Source organism: Papio anubis, chromosome X (assembly GCF_008728515.1).
Source record: "Papio anubis isolate 15944 chromosome X, Panubis1.0, whole genome shotgun sequence".
Classification (NCBI taxonomy): domain Eukaryota; kingdom Metazoa; phylum Chordata; class Mammalia; order Primates; family Cercopithecidae; genus Papio; species Papio anubis.
In genome coordinates this window covers 93,256,863-93,268,947 of record NC_044996.1, presented here as the reverse complement: position 1 = coordinate 93,268,947, position 12,085 = coordinate 93,256,863, and the positions used below count along the sequence as shown (strand labels likewise).

Here is a 12,085-nt window from a genome sequence, read left to right as displayed (position 1 = left end):
TCAGAATGCCCAGGTGAGCCTGGCTCAGACGATCTGTACTCGGCTGATTTTGAGTACGTGCTGCTGCGGCTCCTGCACACCCTCCCACCAGCACTGCAGCTGCCTGGAGCAGGTGTGGACATGCATTTCACCCCACAGAAGTTGCCTGCTGTGATCTACTATTAAGGGTGGGGGCTGGTCACACAGTTTGGAAGTAAAGAGTTAGAGCGGCCCACTCCCCATCAAACCATATGGTAACCAGACCATATGGTAACTAATTTCTGGTCCGCACAACAGTCCTGCTAGTGCCCTGACTATGCTGAGACATGGGTGTATTTTCCTGGCCTCATTTAGAACCTTACCCTCTGACTTCCCCAGAAGCAGCTCTTGTAAACTCTTAGGGAAACTGAAGCCAGACTCACTATGACTGAGAGATTCTCTTCAGCTTATCCTCTCCTGGACTCTTCACCTAATTGTACCAATACTGCCCCTTTCCACCAGCTAGATGCATGCTTGCCATTTGGTTTTCAAAACAAAACAATACCTTGTTCAGTGATACATACATGGGAGGTGAAATTTTCTCAAAAGCAGGCCAGGCACAGTGACTCATGCCTATAATCCCAGCACTTTGGGAGGCCGAGGCGGGCGGATCACCTGAGGTCAGGAGTTCGAGACCAGCCTGGGCAACATGGAGAAATCCCGTATCTACTAAAAATACAAAAATTAGCCGGACGTGGTGGCATGTGCCTGTAATGTCAGCTGCTCAGGAGGCTGAGGCAGGAGAATCACTTGAACCTAGGAGGTAGGTTTTGCAGTGAGCTGAGATCGTGTCATTGCACTCCAGCATGGGCAACAAAAGTGAAACTCTGTCTCAAAAAAAAAAAGAAAGAATTTTTTTTTTTTTTTGCAAAAATTGAGGAAATGAGAACATAAAGGTCAAGGTAGTGTGGTTTCTTCTGGGCAGGGGAAGGAGATGAGGGATCCACAGTTGGCTTCTCAAACTCTATAATGTTCTAGTTCTTAAGCCAGCTGGTGGGTAGATGGGTGTTTTCTTACATGTCTTTAAACTGAACATGGAAGTTTTCAGAACTTTTTTCTATGTTGAATACATTTAAAAGTTTGAAAGCAACACAAAGAGATTTCAAACCTGATAACATTTGCATTTATCAGAACACATAGAATCAAAGAGAATGACAATAATCACATTGGAATATCTGCCTATGAGGGGGAGGGTGTTGGAAACGGGAGTGAGGAATGAAGGTAAAGTAGAGTAAATACATGAATAAGTAAATAAAAAGATACGCATTTTACTGATCAAAGATAACAATGTAACATGACCAGTAGAGTATAGCTTCCTCCACCTTCTGCACCTGAGATTCAAAGGAAAAATAAATACTGAACATGATCAAGAAACCGGACCTAATAAATCTGACTGATCCAAAACCAACAGGTACAAACTTAAATCACCTGAGTACCCAAAAGATTATTATAATCAAGTAAATCATTGCAACAGAAAGTTTTCTGAGGTGAAGGATTTTGAAGGCTCCTTCAAAAGTTGGTCATTTCTCCAAAGTTTTGGCAGGATTGCTTCCCAACATTCCTAAAGGATTCAGATAGGGCCCTCGGTTCATTAGCCCATTTCACAGTAAAACTCAAAACCCAGTGGAGAAAGCAGGGGACTGAACTCATGTCCCTACAAGAGCAAAAGACCAAACCTTCATACCTTAGAAGTACAGCCCCATGTTGAACCATGTCTTGGAAATTGCCTCTGTAGCTTCAACACAAACAAAAACCTGGCTGTTGGAAAAATGTGTTTGATTTAACCTCAGCCATCCTTAGACTACAAAAGAATCATGGGGGTTATATTGAGTCTGCTTGGATCACCCCTAGCCACACTCTTCCTCCTTTTGTCCCCTAATCCTAGTGTCCCTATCTCCACTGATGAGCAAATGGACATTTCCCCTCAACACTGAGGTCACGTATTCTGCCTTGTCTCTGCACTCAGGTTGCCTCGCCAGATCTGCTGTGGGCTGCAGTTTTAGTTGAGATCATGTTAGTTAGTTAGTTCTTATCTTTTGAAATGGCTTTCTGTTACCATAGGATGCTTCACTGAGGTATGTGCCTTCCTGCCTAACCTTGTACGTCTACTGACATATCAGATAGACGTGTCCCTTGCAAACTAAACGTAGTAATGTGCTGCAGGCCAGTTGGAGTATCACCGGATCTCCGCATGCCATTTGTGTCACCCTGGTGTGACCCACAGTAACTGTCTTTATGGGTTAAGCCCTTCCTGAAGTCCCAGCCAACTTGTGGACAGCTGACTTTAACAAGGGAGGGCAGCTCCTTAGGATGCTCCCGTTAAAATCAAAATCACACAGCACCTGTTGCCATCTTCTAGCCCTAGTGTCCACTTTCCATACTGGCAGAAGAGGGAAATGAGCCTATCATCAATGTCCTCCTCAAACTGAGTGTCTTAATGCCAACCCACAGTTTATACAGCAGCCCTATCCTCCTGGTAAGAAAGTCAGCCACATTTATTTCTAAGAGCAGATGGGTCTGCCATCATGATCAGGACCACATTAGTGAACATATGTCACCCCTGTTCATCCCAGACTTCTGAATCCACCATCATCCCCTCTGTGAATCCAGTTCAGGCTTCTTTGGGGTTGAGCTGACCGACACTATTTCTCTGTCTTAGGACATCCCAATTCCCCAAAACTCTGTTTTCACCCACCATCAGCAACAGATAGTTTGTTTCTTTTTGTTTGTTTGTTTGTTTGTTTGAGACCGAGTCTTTGCTCTTGTCGCCCAGGCTGGAGTGCAATGGCACAATCTCAGTTCACTGCACCCTCTGCCTCCCGGGTTCAAGCGATTCTCCTGCCTCAGCCTCCCGAGTAGCTGGGACTATAGGTGTAAACTATCACGCCCGGCTGATTTTTGTATTTTTACTAGAGATGGGGTTTCACCATGTTGGCCAGGCTGGTCTTGAACTCCTCACCTCAGGTGACCCGCCTGCCTCAGCCTCCCGAAGTGCTGAGATTACAGGCGTGAACCACTGTTCCCGGCCTTGTTTTTTGTTTGTTTTTGTTTTTTGGGGTTTTGTTTGTTTGTTTGTTTCATTTTTAGGCAGGGTCTCACTCTGTCGCTCAGGCTGGAGTGCAGTGACATGATCATGGCTCACTGCAGCCTCGGACTCCTGGGCTCAAGGGATCTTCCTGCCTCAGCCTCCCAAGTAGCTGAGATTACAGGCGAGAGCCACCACACCCAGCATATATATATATATAAAAAATATATATATATATATTATAGGGGTTTATAGGCGTGAGCCACCGTGCCTGGCCTGTATCTTGGTTTTTTAATTTTCTGTTTTTTTCTTGATCATTGGCCAGAAGTCTGTCTCTCTTATTAGTCTTTTCAAAGAATCTGCTTTGGTTTGCTTGATTTTCACTGCTGTCTTTTGTTCTCTATTTTATTTCTGCCTTATTTCTTTCTTCTTTGAATTTATTTTTATTTATTTATTTTTTTGAGACGGAGTTTCACTCTTGTTGCCCAGGCCGGAGTGCAATGGCACGATCTCGGCTAACCACAACCTCCGCCTCCTGGGTTCAAGTGATTCTCCTGCCTCAGCCTCCTGAATAGCTGGGATCCCAGCACTTTGGGAGGTCGAGGTGGGTGGATCACCTGAGGTCGGGAGTTAGAGACCAGCCTGACCAACATGGAGAAACCCCGTCTCTACCAAAAATACAAAAATTAGCCAGGCATGGTGGCGCATGCCTGTAATCCCAGCTACTCGGGAGGCCGAGGCAGGAGTATCACTTGAACCCATAGCTGGGATGCCCAGGTAATTTTGTATTTTTAGTAGAGATGGAGTTTCTCCATGTTGGTCAGACTGGTCTTGAACTCCCGACCTCAGGTGATCTGCCCGCCTCAGCCTCCCAAAGTGCTGGGATTACAGGCGTGACTCACCCCGTCCGGCCTTTGTTTCTTTGAATTTAGAAATATAAACAATGTGCCATTGACACAGAAACAGAAAAGTAGACCAATACAACAGCATAGATACAGACACGTGTATATAAAAACCTAATGTATAACAAATCAAGGGAGAAAGGACAGTTGCTTAGTTAAAGGTGTTGAGAAAACTGGCTCATGACAGAGAACAATAAAACTGGATCCCTTCCTCATGACATGTACAAAAATGTATTCTAGGGGACGGGCATGGTGTTCAACGCCTGTAATCCCACCACTTTGGGAGGTCATGGTGGGCGGATCACTTGAGGTCAGGAGTTCGAGACTGGCCTGGTCAACCAGACATGGTGAAACACCATGTCTACTGAAAATACAAAAAATTAGGTGAATGTGGTGGCATGTGCCTGTAGTCCCAGCTACTCAGGAGGCTGAGGCAGAAGAAGCGCTTGAACTCAGAAGGCAGAGATTGCAGTGAGCCAGGATCGTGCCACTGTACTCCAGCCTGGGTGACAGAGCGAGACTCCATCTCAAAAAAAAAAAAAAAAAAAAAAGGATTCTAGGTAGATTGAAGACCTCAATGTGAAAATAAAACTGTAATGTTAATAGAAATTGTAGGGAGATGTCTGTGACCTAGGGGCTTGGACAAAATTTTAAGACTATAACCCATATGCTGAAGAGATGATTGGATTATAGCAAAATTAAGGATTTATGCTCAATAAAAGACACTATGGACAAAAGTAAGAGATAATATGCAGATTGGGAGAGGATATTTGCAATGTATAAACCAACAAGGGATTTGATACCTAGAATATAAAAAGATTTCCTGTGAATCAGCAAGAAGAGAGGTTGGGTGTAATGATTTACACCTATAATCCCAGTACTTTGGGAGACCGAAGCAGGAGGATTGCTTGAGGCCAGGAGTTTGAGACCAGCCAGACAATACAACATGACCCTGTCTCTAGAAAAAAAAAAAATTTTTTATTACCTGGTTGTGGTGGCACACGCCAGTCATCCTAGCTACTTGGGAGGCTGAGGCGGGAGGATCACACGAGCCCAGGAGTTTGAGGTTACAGTGAGCTGTGGTCATGCCACTGCACTCCAGCCTGGGTGACAGGCGAGACCCTGTTTGTAAAAACAAAACAAAAGAAGAAGGAGGAAGAAGGAGGAGGAGGAAGGAGGAAGGAGGGGGATGGGGAAGGGGAAGAAGGAAGGGGAAGGACAAAAGAAGAAGGAAGAAAGAAGAAGAAAGAAGAAGAAAGAAGGAGAAGAAGACAGCAATGCCAATAGAAAATTAACCAAAGCACACAAGCAATTTGCAGAGGAAGAAATTTGAAAAGCCAGCAGTATATGATGAGGTGTTCAAGATCTTTGCAAATCTGAAGAATTAAAATAACAGTGAGGTATCACTTTATCAGCCCGACAAATTTAAGAAGCAGGGTAATGCCAAGTGGCGGTGGGGGTGTAAGGACCTACAAACCCTCCTGCATGGCTAATGGGAGTGTGGACTAGGGCAGCTATTCCGAAGAGCTGTCTGGAAGTACCTTGTCAAATTAGATATGCATTTACTGGGCCAGGTGCGGTGGCTCACGCCTGCAATCCCAGCACTTTGGGAGGCTGAGGCAAGTGGAGAGCCTGAGGTCACTCAGGAGTTCCAGACCAGCCTGGTCATCATGGCGAAACCCTGTCCCTACCAAAAATACAAAAATTAGCTGGATGTGGTGGTGCATGCCTGTAATCCCAGCTACTCAGGAGGCTGAGGCAGGAGAATCGCTTGAACCCGGGAGGCAGAGGTTGCAGTGAGCCAAGATCACACCACTGCCCTCCAGCCTGGGTAACGGAGTGAGACTCTGTCTCAAAAAAAAAAAAAAAAAGTAAATGCATTTACTGTATGACCCAACAATTCTGTTCCTGGGTACAATAAATCCCAGGGAAGTACACAGATATATAAGGGGCCATATGCAAGGGTGTTCATCACAGCATTAAGCACAAAAAGGGCAAAAAAATGTATGTCCCTCCAAATTAGAAGTTTCCAAGGGCAAAAAAAGCACAAGTCTTCTCTCATTAGTTTCCTAGCCTGTGTGCCCAGGTACCCTACAGTGCTGCATTTCAGTTCCAGGGGTGAGAGTTATCCATAGTTACAATTTTTTAAATAATTATAAATGTTTTTAAAGTATCTCTAACATTTGCAACTGTGTTTTTCCAGTTTAAAATTATTTTGAAGGCCAGGCATGGTGGTTCACGCCTGTAATCCCAGCACTTTGGGAGGCTGAGGCAGGTGGATCACTCGAGGTTAGGAGTTCGAGACCAGCCTGACCAACATGATGAAGCCCCGTCTCTACTAAAAATACAAAATTAGCCAGACGTGGTGGTGCACGCCTATAATCCCAGCTACTCAGGAAGCTGAGACAGGAGAATCACTTGAACCCGGGAGCCGGAGGTTGCAGGGAGCCGAGATTGCGCCATTGCACTCTAGCCTGGGCAACAAAAGCAAATAAGTAAAATAAAATTATTTTGAAATTATATTTGAACAGTGTGTTGTTTCACACAGTTCCCTCTTTGAACATCTTGGTCCAGTGCAAGATGTAGTGTGTGGTTCCTACTACCAGAGAGGAGTTGTGAGGGGCTGCAGTATACAGCACTTCTCTGACCTTCTGTGGGAATCATTCGACTTAACCTGATTTTTGCCTTGCTCCTGCTCATCAAGATACTTTGTTGGTGTGCATATGTGTAGTATTTAAACACTTATTAGATTCAATCTGCTCTTTTCACAATTTTTTCTGGTAACATGGAAGCTGTATCTTTTATTATTAGAATCAGCATCTATTATTAGGCGCTGCTTTAAAGGAACATAACTGATTTCATTTTCTTAGTTGTTATTTACCCCATTCTTTTATCTTCCCTTCCTCCCTTCCTCTTTCCTTTTTTCTTTCTCTCTGTCCCTCATTCTTTCTTGCTCTCCCTCTCCCCAATTTCTCCTTCTCCCACTCTCTATTATTGGATTTTTTTTTTTTTTAACGGCAGCACTTTTATTTTTCCTTACACAATGACGTGTTGCTGGGGCCTAATGTTCTCACATAACAGTAGAAAACCAAAATTTGTTGTCATCTCTTTAAAGAATTGAGAATTATGTACAAAAAAAACCTTACATAAATTAAAAGGATGAATATATTTACAGGTGTAAATCCAAACCGCTTCCAACTCAAGGCAAGTAACTGTTCTTGCAGGAAAACATCAGCTAAGAAAGGAAACTGGGTCCTATAGCTTGGACTTTCCAACTCGGACAGACCAGAAGGACAGAAACAACTGGTTCAGGAGCCCTTGCCAGCCTCTAGAGAAATCCCAGAACACTCAGCCCTGACACATTAATACCCTGCACATATTGGAGACTGCTGGCCACGCAGACTCACCAAGCCACAGACTTGTCTTCCACAAGCACATTCTTACCTCAGCCACAAAGTGGCCAAGCCACGTGTACTAAAGGTTGAAATCAAAGACGTGTACAGGGTATTAAACACATACCAAGGGGAACAGTTAACTTGATTATAACTTGAATAGAAAGTCAAAATCAGCAACAAGTCTACAATGCAGTGCTGATATCAGATACAAGCTTCAAGGACAAATTTCTTTGTGTGTGTGTGGTTTTTTTGTTTGTTTGTTTTTGTTTTTTTTTTTTTTTTTTTTTTTGGAGACAGAGTCTCACCCTGTTCCTGTTGCCCAGGCTGGAGTGCAGCGGTGCAATCTCGGCTCACCACAACCTCCGCCTCCCAGGTTCAAGCGATTCTCCTGCCTCAGCCTCCCCAGTAGCTGGGATTATAGACGAATGCCACCATGCCTGGCTAATTTTTGTATTTTTAGGAGAGACGGAGTTTCACCATGTTGGCCAGGCCGGTCTCAAACTCCTGACCTTGTGATCCACCCGTCTAGGCCTCCCAAAGTGCTGGGATCACAGGCATGGGCCACCACACCTGGCCACAAATTTCTTTTTGAAGGCTTATTCCAGTTTTGTGAGGCTAGCATGAGGTTTATGCATTTGCCAGGGGCAAATTTATACTCCTGAATTAACCCATGCAGCAAACGCTGAACATCTGCTTGCAGTCCATTTAGAGGCATTTGCAGTGGATGATGGAGGGGCCAGACTCGTCATACATAGCTAATTGCTAATCCACATCTGCTAGAAGGTGGACAGTGAGGCCAGGATGGAACCACCGATCTACACTGAGTACTTGTGCTGTGGGGGCATGATGATCTTGATCTTCATGGTGCTGGATGCCAGGGCGGTGATGCCAGGGTACATGGTGGTGCTGCCAGACAGCACTGTGTTGGCGTACAGGTCTTTGCGGATGTCCACGTCATACTTCATGATGGAGTTGAAGGTGGTCTTGTGGATGCTGCAGGATTCCATGCCCAAGAAGGAAGGCTGGAACAGTGCCTGCAGACACCAGAACCACTTGTTGCCGATGGTGATGACCTGACCTGGCCGTCAGGCAGCTCGTAGCTCTTCTCCAGGGAGGAGGAGGAGGATGTGGCAGTGTCCATCTCCTGCTCGAAGTCCAGGGCGACGTGGCACAGCTTCTCGTTGATGTCGCGCACAATCTCCTGCTTGGCCGTGATGGTGAAGCTCAGTGAGGATCTCCATGAAGTAGTTGGTCAGGTCCCAGCCATCCAGATCCAGACGCAGGATGGCATGGGGGAAGGGCATGGCCCTTGTAGATGGGCACCATGTGGGTGACCCTGTCTCCAGAGTCTATGACAATGCCAGTGATGCACCCAGAGGCTTAGAGGGACAATACAGCCTGGATGGCCACATACATGGCTGGGGTGTTCAGGGTCTCAAACATGATCTGAGTCATCTTGTCTCTGTTGGCCTTGGGATTTGGGGGGCCTCGGTCAGCAGCACCGGGTGCTTCTCTAGGGCCATGCACAGCTCGTTGTAGAAGGTGTGGTGCCAGATCTTCTCCATGTCGTCCCAGATGGTGATGATGCCATGCTCGATAGGGTACTTCAGGGTCAGGATGTTGCGCTTGCTCTGGGCCTCGAGGCCCATGTAGGAGTCCTTCTGGCCCATGCCCACCATCACCCCCTGGTGCAGGGGGGTGCCTGATGATGGAGATGATGGAGGTGAACACAGCTCCGGGGCCATCCATCCCCAACAAAGCCAGCTTTGCACATGCCAGAGCCATTGTCAATGACGAGCGTGGCGATCTCTTCTTCCATTGCAACCTGTGGAGGAGCGGGGCGGCAGAGCCATGGGAGGACATGGTGTACGGGCTGGTGGCAGCAAGTGAGTGTATTACTGGATTTTGAAGTTAACAATTAGCCAAATACTGATTTTTGATGGAAATTCATTCTGAATTATTTTCTTTTTTTTGTTTTGTTTTTTTTTTGTTTTGTTTTGTTTTGTTTTGTTTTGTTTTTAATTTATTTATTATTATTATACTTTAAGTTGTAGGGTACATGTGCATAACATGCAGGTTTGTTACATATGTATACTTGTGCCATGTTAGTCTGCTGCACCCATCAACTCGTCATTTACATCAGGTATAACTCCCAATGCAATCCCTCCCCCCTCCCCCCTCCCCATGATAGGCCCCGGTGTGTGATGTTCCCCTTCCTGAGTCCAAGTGATCTCGTTGTTCAGTTCCCACCTATGAGTGAGAACATGCGGTGTTTGGTTTTCTGTTCTTGTGATAGTTTGCTAAGAATGATGGTTTCCAGCTGCATCCATGTCCCTACAAAGGACGCAAACTCATCCTTTTTTATGGCTGCATAGTATTCCATGGTGTATATGTGCCACATTTTCTTAATCCAATCTGTCACTGATGGACATTTGGGTTGATTCCAAGTCTTTGCTATTGTGAATAGTGCTGCAATAAACATACGTGTGCATGTGTCTTTATAGCAGCATAATTTATAATCCTTTGGGTATATCCCCAGTAATGGGATGGCTGGGTCATATGGTACATCTAGTTCTAGATCCTTGAGGAATCGCCATACTGTTTTCCATAATGGTTGAACTAGTTTACAATCCCACCAACAGTGTAAAAGTGTTCCTATTTCTCCACATCCTCTCCAGCACCTGTTGTTTCCTGACTTTTTAATGATTGCCATTCTAACTGGTGTGAGATGGTATCTCATTGTGGTTTTGATTTGCATTTCTCTGATGGCCAGTGATGATGAGCATTTTTTCATATGTCTGTTGGCTGTATGAATGTCCTCTTTTGAGAAATGTCTGTTCATATCCTTTGCCCACTTTTTGATGGGGTTGTTTGTTTTTTTCTTGTAAATTTGTTGGAGTTCTTTGTAGGTTCTGGATATTAGCCCTTTGTCAGATGAGTAGATTGCAAAAATTTTCTCCCATTCTGTAGGTTGCCTGTTCACTCTGATGGTAGTTTCTTTTGCTGTGCAGAAGCTCTTTAGTTTAATTAGATCCCATTTGTCAATTTTAGCTTTTGCTGCCGTTGCTTTTGGTGTTTTAGACATGAAGTCTTTGCCCATGCCTATGTCCTGAATGGTACTACCTAGGTTTTCGAAATGGTACTACCTAGATTTTGAAGTTAACAATTAGCCAAATACTGATTTTTGATGGAAATTCATTCTGAATTATTTTCTTTAAAAAAAAAAAAAAGAAAGCATATAACAGGAGAATTACTTAATTAAATTGATTCCTTGGCTCGGTGGCTATGCCTGTAATCTCAGCACTTTGTGAGGCCGAGGTGGGTGGATCAGTTGAGGCCAGGAGTTTGAGACCAGCCTGGGCAACATGGCGAAACCCCATTTCTATTAAAAATTCAAAAATTAGCCAAGCATGGTGGTGCGTGCCTGTAGTCCCAGCTACCCAGGAGGCTGAGGCATGAGAATTGCTTGAGCCTAGGAGGCAGAGATTGCAGTGAGCCGAGATTGTGCCACTGCACTCCAGCCTGGGCAGCAGAACCAGACCCTGTCTCAAAAACAAAAAATCTGTCTAGGCTGGTCATGGTGGCTCATGCCTGTAATCCCAGCACTTTGGGAGGCTGAGGCAAGTGGATCACCTGAGGTCAGGAGTTTGAGACCAACCTGGCCAACGTGGTGAAACCCCATCTCTACTAAAAATACAAAAATTAGCTGGGCATGGTGGTATATGCCTGTAATCCCAGCTACTCGGTAGGCTGAGGCAGGAGAATGACTTGAACCTGGGAGGCAGAGGTTGCAGTCAGCCTAGATTGCACCACTGTACTCCAGCCTGTGTGATAGAGTGAGACTCTGTCTCAAAAGAGAAGAAAAAAAAAATCCATACATGAGTGTAAGTAATACTTTGTGAATTTTTAGACTTTTTATTAACCACCGGAGAATATTTATTACACCTGGGTGTTTTTTTTTAAAGAATACTGTTTTTATTCTGAAATATGTAGACCGTTTTGCATATATCAGCCAGTGTCCCTTACATAATTTATTTCATGTAATTTTCATCTTTCTCATGTAAAATAGTTACTATTTAATCTTTCCCATGTAAATCTCAGTTCAGCCACTTAGTGGATCCAAGTCTCCAGGCAGCTGCCTTAGTCTTTCTGTGTCTCAAGTACTTCTAATCCATATTGTAGAGTGAGGTGAATTTATAGATTTCAAGATCTATAAGTTCTATAGATCTATAGATGAATTTATAGATTTCAGGATTATACCTGGGTTTTTAAAAATGTTTCAATGCAATTTATTTTAAAGCACTCTTAATGCATTTAAGTTTTATTTTTAAATGCATTAAAATTTAAATTTTTGAACATTTAAAACATTAATTTTTAACATTTAAAATTAATTTTTCCTTTTGGTAGATACTGGGTCTCTCTATGTTGCCAGAGCTAGTCTTGAACTCCTGGCCTCAAGAAATCCTCCCGCCTCAGCCTCCCAAAGTGCTGGGATAGAGGCACAAGCCACCATGCTTGGCCAAAATTAATTTTTGAGCCCAACATGGTGGCCCACACCTGTAGTCCCAGTTACTCAGGAGGCTGAGGCAAAAGGATTGCTTGAGCCCAGGAGTTTGAGTTTGTGGCGTACAATGATTGTGCCTATGAATAGCCATTGTACTCAAGCCCGGGCAATATAACTAGACCCCATCTCCAAATAATAGTAATTTTTTAGAACCTAACATGTAAATTTAATTTATACAAAT

The 12,085-nt window shown here is 44.3% G+C and overlaps 1 long non-coding RNA gene and 1 pseudogene across 5 annotated transcripts in view; one reads left to right on the top strand and one right to left on the bottom strand.

Moving 5' to 3' along the window:
* LOC103880750 overlaps positions 1–12,085 on the top strand; it is a 115,787-nt gene that overhangs the window by 39,149 nt on the left and 64,553 nt on the right. Inside the window, exon 5 of one of the 5 annotated variants that reach the window (XR_002519528.2) lies at positions 7,121–7,635. The exons of 3 other annotated variants lie outside the window; for them this stretch is intronic. This is a non-coding gene — a long non-coding RNA (uncharacterized LOC103880750). Of the gene's footprint in view, positions 1–6,148; positions 6,198–7,120; positions 7,636–12,085 lie in introns of those variants that run through there. One more of the 5 variants, XR_004180771.1, reaches the window with a different exon arrangement.
* LOC101010602 lies at positions 7,824–9,353 on the bottom strand (annotated as a pseudogene).